We start from the raw sequence: 14,711 nt of genomic DNA, 5'->3' as shown, positions 1-14,711 counted from the left end.
AGGTGACCGCATCCAGCCTTGTGGCTTTACGAGCCGGCTGGTGACGCAGGTTCACACCTCTACTCAGACGCACAGTCAGCAGGCTGCTCACCCCGGTGCCCACTGCTCACACCTGCTCCTTCCCCATCTCCCTGGCTCAGTACGTGGCAACTCCAGGGTACCAGGGCCTCCTGCCCTGCTCTCCCACCTTCAGGCAATCCATCAGCAAGTCCTGTTGTCTCGATCCCCAAAACCCACCAGGACTTTTGGCTCATCTCCACCTTCCTGGGACACATGGACCCCTTTCCTCTTACTGCCTCCCCACGGCCAGGTCTTAGCCCAGCCGACAGAGGGAGGCTGTCCAGGTCCAAGTCCAAGTCAGGCCAGCCACACCTCCAGCCAGGAGCCTAAGTCAGGCCCAAGCTGACCTCTCGGCCTCTGTGCCTGACCACTGTCCGCGTGCCCTCCCTGCAGGGCCTTCACCCCTCCACCTGGCACTCTCCCCCACCCCATCTCACCCCCTCCCGCCATTCCATCCCCAGCCCTGGGTCCCTCTTCAGAGGGGCCTCCCAATCACCTTTCCAAGTTGGCCCCCGCCCCACCCTGCCCCTGCCCACCGTGCTCTGTGTTCCCTTTCTCTCCCGCACTGTCAATGCCCGAAGTGGAACACATCTCTATTTGCTTATTTCTGTTATTATGGTCCTTCAGCATTCTGTAGAGTCAGGCCTGTTGGAGAAGAAAGCAGTGTCTATGAAATAGCACCACTCAGTCCCCAATTTTGGCAACTGATAGAAGTCAGAGGTACATGAGGATTTGTTCGTGGCTTTCCCAGCTCATAACACTTGGTGAATCATGGTCCCAGATGTCATACACTGTGGTGCATTTTATGCCTTGTTGACTTTCCAGGCTCCACACATGCCACATTTGCAACCTCAATCCATCACATCACACCCAGAGAAGAAACGCCCTCTCATAGACCCAAGTCCAAGCCTTCTTGCCGCAGATACACTGCCCTTCTGCTCGCCTTTCTCCTGCCTGACATCATCAGCGCTCTCCCGCGGGTCCCAGGTGACATGGTGGAAGTGCTTGCAAAGGCTGTGACAGAGGACGGAAGCAGGGCAAATGCCCCAAGCGAGCAAAAAGCTGACACGCCCTAATTAAATAAGGCAAATTAAGATGATGCCACCACAGCACTGCTCACTTCTAGGGCTTGCAAAGATTCAACAGCCCAGTGCAGGCAAGGGTGCAGGCAGCAGCACAGCCAAACCCGTGCTGCACTTCCGCGCCCTCAGGAACGCTTGCAGGAGCACCTTTCACATGTGTGTCTCCTCAGAGCAGGTGACACAAGCCAGTGTGTGCAACACATTCTCCTGCTGCAATGATGCTGATGTGGTTCTCAAGCACGGGAGCACCTTGGAAACACCTGTGTGCGTGTGTCTCTTCACCACATGCTTACAGTGTGCACGCTCCCACCTGCACTTGACACGGAACCCTCCAGAAGCATCTCCCGTAATGAGTATTCCATGGAAAGACTTTTGGCAAGAATAGCTATCTGGGAAATGTCTAGCAAAGAGAAAGCTGGACGTAAAGTGGGAGACAGGCAGCAGTAAACAGAAGCAGAATGTTGGGACAGGCCCTGCGTGGTCCTGCATGGTCCTGCATGGCCCTTTGTGGCCCTGTTTCATTCTGCAACCCTGTGTCATTCTATGTGACCCTGTGTCATTCTGTATAGTCCTGTATGATCCTGTGTCATTCTCTGTGGTCCTGTATGACCCTGTGTCATTCTGTGAGGTCCTGTATGATCCTGTGTCATTCTGTGTGGCCCTGTGTCATTCTGTGTGACCCTGTGTCATCCTATGTGGCCCTGTGTCATTCTATGTGGTCCTGTGTGGCCTGTGTCATTCTGTATGGTTCTGTGTGACCCCATGTGGTCCTGTGCAGTCCTCTGTGGCCCTGTGTGCTTCTGTGTGTCTCTGTGTGACCCTGAGCAGCCTCAGCAGACCCATAGGCATCTGTTTCCTCATCTGCAAAAATAGAATAATAATAATCTAAGCCTCCAGAGTTGTTGTAAGAATGAAACGAGGTCCCAGGGATAACAATACATAACATAAAAACATTGAAAATCCTATTTTATAGCTCCTTGTGAAATAACAGATCTAGTCTGTAATCACTTTGGCATGCTAAAGCCATTAGGTAAAGCTCACAGGGTGAGGCTGGCACACCTGCCGGTCAATGGTTGCAGTTGAAAAGTGGACCAATAGCATCAGCCTCCTCCAGACACAATGCACGGGGGCACCAGCCCTGCCTGGACACAGTTGTGTAAAAATATCACACCCCAATCCACCAAGCCTTTAGATCAACTACGGGTGAACAGGAAATACGGAACAGAGAAGAGTGATAACACATCATGTTTACATTTTTTTAAATCTTTGCCCTTTTTTAGAATTTCAGATTCATATACTTGTTTTTATAAGTAACATGGTTTCAGGAAGGAAAGAGGGAAGAAAGGAGGGAGGGAGGGAGAGGGCACTGCTGGGACAGAGAGGAGAGGACTGTCAGGGTGCAAGGTCATGGCTGGTTCTCATGAAGCTTCACACCCACTTTATAGCGGATTCTGCCCGGCCCTGGAAAGACAGGCCAGGGCCCAGGGCCCTTGCCCCCCCAAAGCCTGAGCTGCTGGCGATGTGAGGGAAAACCCAAGCAGCTTGGGCCACATCAGCCGAGGACACCCCCAGACACCCACTCCCTGAGCCCGTCCTGCTCCCACCTGGGGCCCGAGGCTGGGTATGCTGTGATCTCTGGAATTCCCCCTCCTTCAGCTGTGGGATGTCTGGAAAGGACACACTTGCTTGGCTGGTGCTGAGACAGCAAAATTCTCCAGGCACTGGAACACCAGACTCAGCCTCCTGCGGAATGCCACCTCCTTCTGCTGCTCAGGATCAACCTGAGGTTTGCCGTTTTAACAGCAATGGTGGCCTCAGACAGGCCTGCCTCTCTTGGAAACAGCAAAAGTGAAAACAGGAAGTTTTTATTTGCTCCAGTGGGCTCCTAGACCCCCCAGTGGGGAGCCCACCAGAGGAAACAGTATATACCCCAAATCAACAAGTATTTATGAAGCACCTACTGTATGCCAAGCACACTGGAGCTGTGGGGAAAGCAATGAAACATCCATGTCAGCATACCACCGAGCCCCACGCAGGCCTGTGCAGATGTCACCAATGGGCACAGAGCTTGTTCACATGGCCCAGATGAGCCCTAGAGTCCCCTCCACCTGCCCAGGGAGCAACTGACTCCTTGGGAAGTAAACCCACCTGCTGTTCCTCCAACAGGAGACCTGGAAAGAGCCATCCTGAGTAGAGAGATGGAAGCACCTTACACGGGATGCGGGAGGGCCGAGACTCAGTCTTGGTGTCTGCCACCAGCTCACTGTGTGGCTTTGGATGCAGCATTGCCCTCCCTGGGCCTATGAATGAGGCAGATGAACTAAGTCTCCCCACAGCCCTGCCTAGCCCCCAAGTCTTGGCACATGGGTAACCAGACATCTCTTTGAAGGTGGGGCAGGCAGTACAGAGAGCAGCCACAGGAGCCCACCGAGGACTGGGGTTGGGCTGGGCAGACTACCGATGCCCTGCTTTGCCACGTGACCTGGCCAAGCTGTCGGGGCTCTTACCTCTCCCAGTCCTGGCCTTGAGACCCCATATAGGGCAAACCCAGGTCAGCCTATGTGTCCTATGAGCCAGACAGGGCACGAGTCCCAGTCCAGTCCTAGGAAGCCAGGCAGGAGGCAGGAGAAGGTGCAGGACTGGGTTGTGGGGGAAGGTAGGGCATCTGGCTGTCTGCAGGCTGCTGAATGCACCCAGAAGACCCCTCCCCAGCCCCTTCAGATGCAAACTGACTCCTAAGGCCACGCGAGAGCCCAGCTCCTGGATACCTGGCCCAGTCAATAGGCTACTTCCATAGACAAGGGTGTGATGTTTCCTGGCACTTAGCTGGAGCTCTGCAATTCACTCATTCACTCACTCATTCACTCTACAAAACAGCTATTGAGCACCTCCTGTGTACTCAGCAAATTCAAGCTCTATGCTCAGCATTGGGCATACTAAGTGACTTAGTGAATTTAGTCCAGTAGGTAGAGATGGAAGATCTCCAGCAGACAGTAAACAAATGGAGATCACTTTGGCATGCCCTAAGGCTAGGACAGAGACACAGAGTGCCCTGTAGACAACAACTGGAATGCCAGGATTACATATATGAATATCCCTCCACAGCTGCCCCAGGCCACAGCCCAGGACAGTGCTGTTAGATGGTCAGTATGTGAGAACTGGATTTATTATTGGCAGTAAAGTTCTCAGACAAGACTTCTTGGAATTGGGATCCCATGTGGCCACATTAGGGAATCTGGGATCAGAAGGCACGGTGTTGAATCCCAACTCCGCCACTTCTCAGCTGTGTGACTGAAAACGAGTCACTTAACTTCTCTGAGCTATAGGCTTCTCATCTGAGATGGACAGAGTGGTGACACCCACTGTGAGGAAAATGGAGTCAGTATGGTCAGGCCCCTCTCCCCTCATATCCAGCTGAGTATGATTCACCACATCCGTTGTAAATAAATTATGTAAGAGTAGTGTTACTGCACATGTGTGCCCATATACTCCTTGGCTCATTGCCACTATTGTATACTTTTGCTATAAAAAGACAAGGCTCTGGACTGCAGGCAGGCAGAGTCCATGTCAAAATAAAGCATGTCTACTTTACCAATGGCTCCTAGAATTTTTTTCAATTACCTGACTCGGTCTACACAGAAAAGGGCTGAGGGGTCTGTGATCTCACCCAGCAATTGGCATAGTTGGCAGGATTCCAAGCAGGTAAAGGAACCATGAGCCTCTCAGGAAGGGAAGGAAATGTGGCCACCCTTGAGTATGTGGTAACTGGTGGCTGCAATTCTGTGGTCTTGGGCTCCAGTGGAAATGTGGGACCAAGCAGGTGGGTCCCCCATGAGCACAGAGAAAGCCCTCCAGGTACTGGGCTCCATGGTGAAGGATGAGGAGTCCAGAAAGCAGCTGGCAGAATGGGTTGGCTGCAGCTCACCACACTGCAAGCCAATATGGACCAGGCACTCCATGATGCAGCACGACTCCAGGAGTTAAATGAAAGGCAGATACGCTGGAGGCATGAGTACACACTCTGGAGGCTGAGGTACAGCAACAGGCCACCCCTGTGTCTGATGCCAAGGACAGTGATGAACCCGAGGGTAAGTATGTTCCTATGGAGGAGACTGTACACCTCTTGGCATGACCCATTGTCCATCAGAAACTAAAGCATGAACAGCCCATAGGATAAGGTGGACAACCAGTAGACAACCCACAAGTAACCCAATTTACTATGTATGTAGCCTATACTCAAGCTGAGTTGATGGACTTACAAAAACAGTTCCAGCAGAAACACAGTGAACCTCTAGCTGCTTGGCTTTTGAAGCTGTGGGACCTAGGGGTGGATGGTGTGATATACTCCAGTGAGGAGATGGAAAAGTTAGCCTCTATCACCACGCACCCATCCCTGCAGCAGTGGTTACAGAATAGCCACAGATACACACAAGGACAAGGTAACTACTGCTTGATGAAATGGGTGAACGCAGCCATCCAGACCATGTGGATGAACGTCAGAGAACTGCCCGAAACTGAGTAGATGGCATACATATGCTGAGTTGGTTCAGATAACTCAGGAGCTCGGAATGCAGCAGGCTATGTTTGATGTGAACACCCCCAGCCCAGATGATGAACGTTTTACAGGCAGCATGAGAGACATAGTGCTGCACGATGCGCCATCAACATCCTTTGGGTCACTGGTGACCATACTGGCCCCATATACTGGTCGTCCTATACATGAAGTAACGACCATGATGGCCAGTCCAGGTGAGGCAGAGGAGAGAAGACAAGCAAAGGGGGTCCGAAAGATGGTGAAGATTAAATCCCCCCAAAATGCTCAGGCTGTTGCCCTGAAGAGACTGAGCCAAACCAGCCGTATGCAGATGTGGTTTGACTTGCTTATGGCAGGGCTCACTAGGGAAAAAACTGACCTGCAGCCAAATGCAGTCCCGTTTGCCTTGTGGCAACAGTTGTGCCTCAAACAGCGTAACACCAAACTTCCAAAAGAGGTGAATGACAAGGTACATCCAGTGAATTTGAAAGATTTCTCGACTACTTCTGCGGAGGTGGATAGACTGTTCTTTTTCAGCTAGGGAACAGGTCAAGATGCTGGCCACTTGGAGGCAGATGAGAGCCGGAGGCCTCATGTTGAACTGGCAATACACTGGTCTGAAGCAAATGTACAGAGAGTGTTAGCACTGGTGGATACCAGTGAAGAATGTAGCTTGATACATGGCAACCCAGATAAGTTTCCGGGGGCCACAGTGAATGTTGATGGCTATGGAGGACAGACAATTAAAGCCAAAGCTGTGTCTCTGCAACTGAGCATTGGATGATTGCCCCATCATATATGTACTGTGTATGTATCTCCAGTAGCTGAATATATTTTGGGCATAGATGTACTTTATGGTTTGCACTTGCAAACACCAATTGGAGAATTCTGGCTGTGAATCCACAGTGAAGACTGTTTTATGGGGACACGCTAAACATGACCCACAGGTATTGCCCTAACAAAGACATGTAGTCAGTGTGAAACAGCATCACCTTCTGGGAGGACATGTAGAGATAGGTGCCACTATCCTGGAGTTAGTAAAAGTTGGCATGATTTGTCCTGGACATAGTCCTTTTAATGCCCTGGTTTGGCCAGTGAAAAAGCCTGATGGTACTTGGAGAATGATTGTGGACTATCAGGAACTGAATAAAGTAGTGCCTCCTTTGCACACAGCTGTGCCTTCAGTTCACGATTTAATGGATCAGCTGATGACTCAGCTTGGAACTTATCATTATGTTCTGGACCTGGGAAAGAAGGTAATGGACTTTTCAAGTATTGCCCCAAGGCTACCTGTACAGCCCAACTATCTGTCATGGTGGCTGGGGACCTAGCCAAGTGGACTAGGCCCAGCGCAGTTACAATGTTTCATTATACTGATGATGTGTTACTAAACTCTGATTATCTTGCAGATCTAACCCAGGTGGCTCCAACGCTGCTAGGCCATTTGGAACAATGTGGGTGGGCCGTGAACACAGCCAAAGTGCAAGGACCTGGACTGTCTGTCAAATTCTCGGGAGTTGTTTGGTCAGGTAAGACATGGGTCATCCCAGAGACTATTATAGACAAGATACAGGCATACCCTCAACCCACAACAGTGGCACAGCTACAGGCCTATTTAGGACTTTTGGCGTATTGGAGAGTTTTTGTACCCCAAATGGCCCAAATGGCGTGCCCACTGTATGCACTGACAAAGAAAGGTACCCCTTGGGACTAGACTGAAGAAGCAGAGTGGGCCTATCGTGCTACTAAGAGGGCAATACAGCAAGTGCAAGCTTTGAAAGTGGCTGATCCCACTAACCCTTTTGAATTGGATGTTCCTATAATCCAGGAAAAATCAGGATGGGGTTTGTGGCAGAGGCAAGACCGATTCTGAATGCCGATAGGATTCCGGTCTCAGCTCTGGAAGGGTGCTGAATTGTGTTATTCTCTGATAAAGAAAGAGTTAGTAGCTGAGTATTCTGCCCTGATGGCCACTGAAGCTATTACAGGAACTGCCAAGGTCCTAATAAGGACAACGTACCCTATACTAGGTTGGTTGCACACGTGGGCAACTGCCCGCAAAACGGGTACAGCTCAAACCCCCCACTCTGTCCAAATGGGGAGCATATACAGAGCAAAGAACCATGGTGTCAACTAGTCCTTTGTCTAATGAGTTACAAACTGTGTTAGGACCAGTAGAAGTAGTGGAGGAAACTTTGACACTACCGTTACCCATGGAGGTGGAGGTCATACCTTTTCATGAGGGACAGGGACCTATTACAGAGCAAGCTTGTATACAGATGGCTCTAGCATGGGACCCTCAGCATTGTGGACAGCTGTTGCTGTCCAGCCCTTAACAGATACCATATGGTATGAAAATGGAACAGGGCAAAGCAGTCAATGGGCTGAAGTGAGAGCAGTATGGATGGTAATAAAAAATGAGCCTGGGCCATTAACCATCTATACTGACAGCTGGGCTGTGTACAAAGGTTTAATCCTTCAGATCTCTACTTGGAAATATCAACGGTGGATGGTAGGCCACCAACTCCTGTGGGACAAGCCATGTGGCAAGAGTTATGGGAATTGGTACATGAGAAAGAAGTAACACTTTTCCATGTCACAGGACACTTCCCCTTAGCCGGTCCGGGCAATGATGAGGTCAGTGCTTTGGCTAAGGTAAGAGGCTGGAGAGAGCCCCAGCCGCTGATGTGGCCCAGTGGTTACATCAATGAATGCAGCACACTGGCAGCAAAACCATGTGGATGACGGTCGAAGATGGGCCCTGCCTACAAAATGGGATGACGTAGTGAACACCTGTCATGTTTGTTCAGTGTGTGCTCAAGAGAGTCCACACCCCTGGCGGGTGTCCCATACAGATGGGCAAATAACTCAAGGGTGCCCCTGACTTGATGGCAAGTGGACTTTGTGGGACCACTTCCCACATCAGAGAATTTTAAGTATATTTTTATCGCCATTTACACGGCTATAGGTCTTCTGTTTGTGTGACCCTGTAAGGCCCCAGACCAGCTAAGCACTATTAAGATGCTGAATAGCCTTACAGCCATGTACAGCCAGCCCCTGGTCATAGAGAGTGATAATGGAACCCACTTAACTGGGCATGAAGTACAGAAGTGGGCTTCCCGGTTGTCTATCCAGTGGAAACTACATGTACCATATCATCCTCAGGCAGCGGGAATGATTGAACAGTACAATGGTCTTTTGAAAAAGGGACTGAGGCTATCCACCCAATCCTCATCCCTGAAGGGGTGGATGTGGCGGTTATGGCCAACAGTCAGGATTTTGAATAAGAGACCCCCCAAGGGTGGGCCCTCTCCAGTGGAGGCTCTGTTGCATAGGGCTGCAGTACCTATTCAATTGCAGGTTACTACAAAGGATGATCTCCTGAAACGAGCATATGGTAAGAATGGAAATAGTCTCTGACCAGCCCCAACCAATTTGCAACAGGGACAGTCAGTAGAATGGGAATGGCCATGAAAGACAGAAGCTTTCCGTATACATTGGTAGGCTTAATTGGACCTTGGGGGAGAGGATTAGAGGAAGATATAACAGTCTCACCTTGGATAACGAGTACTTGGCCTCCCCAAGTAAAAGTAACATGGCCTGGAACGGAGAAACACTCTATTTTAAAGGGTACATTTATACTGTCATTGTGACAAAATAGTTGTAGGCTCTACGTGTAATAATATAAGGGAACTCATAATTGGCCACAAAGGTATCAAAAACCTGGTAAGACACCTGTTTCTGCAACTATCTTGTCTCAAGATGGTTAACTGGCATGTATTTTGCCAGATGGGCAAGAACTCGCCTTCTTGGTGACAATAACTCTCTTGTCTTTTCGCCCATAGTCTTGTGGCTACCAACACCATAGTCAACTGGGCACACACATATGCTCGTGTAGCTAATATGTCTGCTTGCTGGTTCTGCACCAAGATTCCTACCAGCATGGCTGCAGGATTCCCATGGAAAATTGCCCCAATGATGACTGTTAACTGGACCTGGTTGATGCAGGACTTTCCTTGTGAAAAGACATGGGATGTCACTAAACGACACATTGTAACAGAAGTCCTAGCCCACCTAAATTCCAGTAAGCTGTGGGAAGGATATAATGTATGGGATGGGTTTTCAGGGTTAGCAGCTGAAAGAGTGGAATTACAGGGACAGGCTACAAGATGTGTTGACCGTACCAGAAATTGTGGGCTGGGTTCCCAGTCCTCAATGTCAAGAGATACAATATGATACTGTTAACAGATCAAGAAATACAGTAGTACCAGTGCCACAGGGAACACTGTCGGTGTGTGGAAACCATGGATGGCCATACCTCCCACATAACTGGATGGGCAGATTTACCTGGGGTACACTTTATCTGCCAGCCTCAGTGTATACAACATTAGGTCAGTGTCCCTCTAACTGGGACTCTGTTAAGGCTAGATACTGAATTAAATGTACCCTCTGATGATATTATCCACTGGCCTTGTTTTCACCACAAGGGGTTGCTATGGTGTCAGAATGGCAATTAACTGCACTGGCTGATCATGTTGCCAGAGCTCTGAATCAAACCCATCACGCCTTGACCCTCTTAGATCAGGAACTATATTGGATGAGAAAAAATGGTTTTACAAAACTGAATGGCCTTAGACATGTTAACAGCTTCCCAGGGAGGGGTGTGCACACTCCTTGGAACGGAATGTTGTATATACATCCCTGACTATCATCATAATATTACCAAAGCCTTACATCAGTTAACCAGCAAGATTCATGCTGTGCAAAAAATGACTGGAGATACCCTCCAGGAATGGTGGCCAATATGTCATTCTCCTGGAGGTGGGTGTTAACTGTACTGGGAGGGAGCACCTGTGGTTTAGTCGCATGTCGTTGCAGCCTGTACTGCTGCTGTGGTTTATGGATGCAAGGGTCAGCCGTCCTCACTAAGGGACCATCGTGGAAGATCTCAGACACACAGATTGTATGGCGAGGGAACCTGAAGGGGTGGGGTATGCGGAAAATGGAGTCAGTATGGTCAGGCCCCTCTCGCCTCATATCCAGCTAGGTATGATTCACCACATCCATTATAAATAAATTACATAAGAGTAGCATTACTGCACATGTGTGCCCATGTACTCCTTGGCTCATTGCCTTTATTGTGTACTTTTGGTATAAAAAAGACAAGGCTCTGAACCGCAGGCAGGCAGAGTCCATGTCGAAATAAAGCATGTCTACTTTGCCACAGCTCCTAGATTTTCTCTCAATTACCTGACTCACAGTCTGTGCAGAAAGGGGCTGAGGGGTCAGTGATCTCACCTGGCACCCGCTCCCAGGGTTGTCCAAGTACAAAGTGGACAAGAGGTAGTGCAGCCTAATGGATAGAACCCCAGCCTCTGGATGTAGACCTGGGTTCAAGTCCCAGTTCTGCCTCTGACCAGCTGTGTGGCTCAAAACAAGCTACTTAACCTCTCTGAGGCTCAGTTTCCCCATCTTTAAAATAAGCATGATGAAAGAGCTACCTCAGTGGGATGCTGTCTAGACTTGACTGCAAGGTGCCCATGGTGGCGACCAGTAACCGTCCTCCCCAATGGCATGTTGGAACCTCCACTGTTCTGTTCTCCTTAGCAGCAGAAGCCCCATCTATAGCAGTGGGCGTAACTGCCCGATACAAGACCTGAACTTTCCAGCCTCCCTCACAGAAGGCACAGCATGGACTAATTTCCAATTTAGAGCTTAAGAACCTTTGGGAAGATTCATGTAAGTGAACGTGCTGTTCAAGACTGTGGGGAAAGGCTGCTCCAAAGGAGCCGTGGTGGCAGAATGATGCCCCCCCCCCCAAGATGTCCACGTCCTACCTCTGAAACCTGAGCAGAAGATGGCTATTGAACAAGCGAATAATAAAGAAGTAGATAAATTGTTGAGTTCTGTGGGGAAAAAACAAAAACAAACAACTCTGAACCAGAAACACTGTCGCTTAAAGGAACTTGCTGGTTATGGCCTCTCGCAGTTTGAATGCTAGTTCTCTAATTTGTGTTTTTCCAAAGCCTGGATACCATCTACTCACCCTCGCCAAACACTGAGTGGTAGCCTTTGGAGTCAAGTGTCTTCTCCTGAGTCCACCATGGACGCAGCAGCCACAGGGAGGTCCTTCTGCCAATAAGACTGTGCGCTCACAGGCTGCTTCACTTCTGGGCTGGGGAGCGCTTTGTTGCCTTCAAGCAGGAAAGCTACCATAACCTGCTGACCTCCTGTCTCACTGCAGAGGGCAGACAGCTCACAGCCGCTGTCTCATGATGGAGGAGCCAGGCAGCCCCCTCAGTGGGAAAGCCAGCCGCCCCACACCCGAAACAACTCGTGGGTCTGCCTTGTCCGGGCCTAAGAGGAACCCGTCAAACATGGGGATTGTTTCTAGCAGGAAGACATTGACCATCTGTTCTCAAAGTGAGGGGAAATCAACAGAGACAGGGTGTCAACTGGCTGTCGAGGGTTTCCCTGGCGAGAGGTTGATGAGATTCTCTTGCAAAACCCTTTCCAGTCCTAGGAATCCAATTTGGATGAATAGTTGGGGGCTCTTCATTGCCCACTAAAAAGCCAAACGTTTGAAATGACTGTTAGCCCTGAAACAATCCTACACCCAGCCCCACCCAGGAGTTGTTCCTCACTCTATCCAAAGCATTCTGCCTGCCCGCTTCCTCCTCTGTTCTGCGTTTAGAAGTCCCTCCTACCAGGAGGCCTCAGCGATGCAGCAGCCTCCCAAACTCTGCCCCTAAGACATGTCCCCATCGCCCTTACGTGCCCCTCACTCTGCTGCTCCCCCACAGCATCAGAAGGGCTGTCCTGACTCCACAGCATCACATCAGGACCATGGAGCCCGGCACACAGGCTGGAGAAGGAAGGTTCTCTGGGAGGACCGAGGCCATCCTGCTTTGTTTCTGCTGCAGATCGAGGCCAGAATGTAGTAGGTGCTTAGTTAGCACTTGCTGGGTAATGCAGGAAGCTGTGGCAACCAGACTCAGGCCACATGGACAGGACCCCACGCAACAGGGTGCCACTGGGTGAGATCCCCGATTGCGGGCCCTGGGCTGCCTCGGTGCCACCCTAGAATGTCACCATGCCTGCCTGGGCCTCCTCTTCTTCGGACAATGGGAACCATGAAGGTCACTTCTTGTCCAGAGGAGGTGCAACAATGGGACAGGGGAGAAGCCTCCGGAGGCTACCTGCTCCCTCTACCTCTTCCGCCATGCAGCGGACACTGGTTACTCAAGCGCCCTACTTTGTTTTGGATTTTGCTTGGAAGAGCCACTCTGCCGCCACTCTCAGCCCTCCATGGTGGGTGAGATGGCCCATCCCCATCTCTAGGAATGCTGTCATGGTTTCACATGTGGCCCCCATTCTTTGACACTACTGCCACCCAGGGCAGGGTCTACATCCCCTCCCCTGAACCTGGGCTCTGTGACGGCTTCACCCTAGACCATGGCAGGAGAGATGCTACGCCAGGTTCTGGGCCCCGCCTAGCAGCTTCCACCTCCTCCCTTGTGGGACGCTTGCTCTGGGAGCCCAGCTGCCATGCTTGGAGGCCACCTGGGCTGCCTGTGCAAAGGCCCACATGTCCAAGAACCAGTGCCCCAGCTCCCAGCTCTGGACGAGCTCCCAGCTGACGGCCAGTGCCACCTCACCAGCCGTGTGGCTGCACCTTCTTGAGGGAGGACCATCCAGCCCCAGGGGCACGGCCTCTGCTGAAGCCACATGGAGCAGAGACAAGCCTTTTCTGCTGGTGCTGCCCAAATTGCAGATTTATGAGCTGAATAAATGCTTGTTGTGACTTTAAGCCATTAAGTTCAGGGACAGCTGTCACACAATGGTGGCAATTGCAGTGGTGGTATGCGGCTCTGACTTGTGAGTGTCACATCCCCCCAGCCACAGTGATGGGGACAGGGTGGCATGTGACCAAAATAAGCCCAGCCAGCCCCAGTCAGAGCTAATCCAGACTCTTGCTCTAGCAATGAGAAAGGAGAGCTCTCTTTTCCACTGAACTTGGCACTATTTTCAAGATATTTTGTTTTGTTTTTTGGTGACTGGACTATGCGGAGTAAGTTATGTATGTTTGGGGGGGGCGGGGGGGCAGCTGGCCAGTGCAGGGATCCAAACCCGTCGCCTTGATGTTATAAGGCTGCACTCTAACCAACTGAGCTAACCAGCCAGCCCAAATTTGGCACTATTTTGATGTAAACCCAGAGCTTCCCACAGTCATCTTTCAAAACAGCCCACATGAAAGTGATATAGAAGGGTGCAGATTCCATACACAGAAAGAACTGGGTCCTGATGACGTCGTTTGCATCCATGGATCAAGCTGTTCCTGAAGCCATCACACCCCTAGACTTTTCCGCTATATGAGCTAATAAATTCCCCTCTTGGCTTAGCCAGTTTGAGTTAGCTCTTCTGTTCCTTGCAACCAAGAGTCTTGACCTCTACACATCAGGGTAAATACCCATAAACTTCCCCCTTCATAGGCAACGATGACGTCTGACACCCCACATGGTACACAAGGGAATGACAGATGGTCACTGACTTAACAAAGGGCTCCCAGGCCTGATGCAACTACTCCAGGGAGAGGGTGGCGGGAAGAAGATGAGGCCATCTGGAGGGGCCTGCTGGCCTTATCAGCCCTGGGAGCTGCCGGCTAGCCAGGCCAAGCAGAGGGCAAAGTGTGCTGTTCAGACCTCCCCAAACCCTCCTCCAGAAGCCCCTCCACGCACCTCTCCCATCCCCCTACCGCCACCCGACCACTTCCTGCTATTCAGATAGGCTGACAACTTTTATGATCATGGTTGTTATTCAATCCTGGTGACACCCTGGAGAAAATATGACCCAACCCACCCTGCTATCTATCTTCTTACTCCTGTTAAACATTTAACATAAAACAAACACCACATCAGCACATCTGAGATGCTTTTAGTAAATCAAAGCCAATGGCCAAGTTCCTCATGTCCAAAGGGGAGGGGGCTGCAAATGGGGGTTTGTGTCCTAAAAGAACAAGGGACAGACACAGGTCA

The sequence above is a fragment of the Cynocephalus volans genome, chromosome 10, assembly GCF_027409185.1.
Source record: "Cynocephalus volans isolate mCynVol1 chromosome 10, mCynVol1.pri, whole genome shotgun sequence".
Taxonomy (NCBI): Eukaryota; Metazoa; Chordata; class Mammalia; order Dermoptera; family Cynocephalidae; genus Cynocephalus; species Cynocephalus volans.
The sequence above is the reverse complement of the archived record's forward strand: the minus strand, read 5'-3'. Positions refer to the sequence as shown.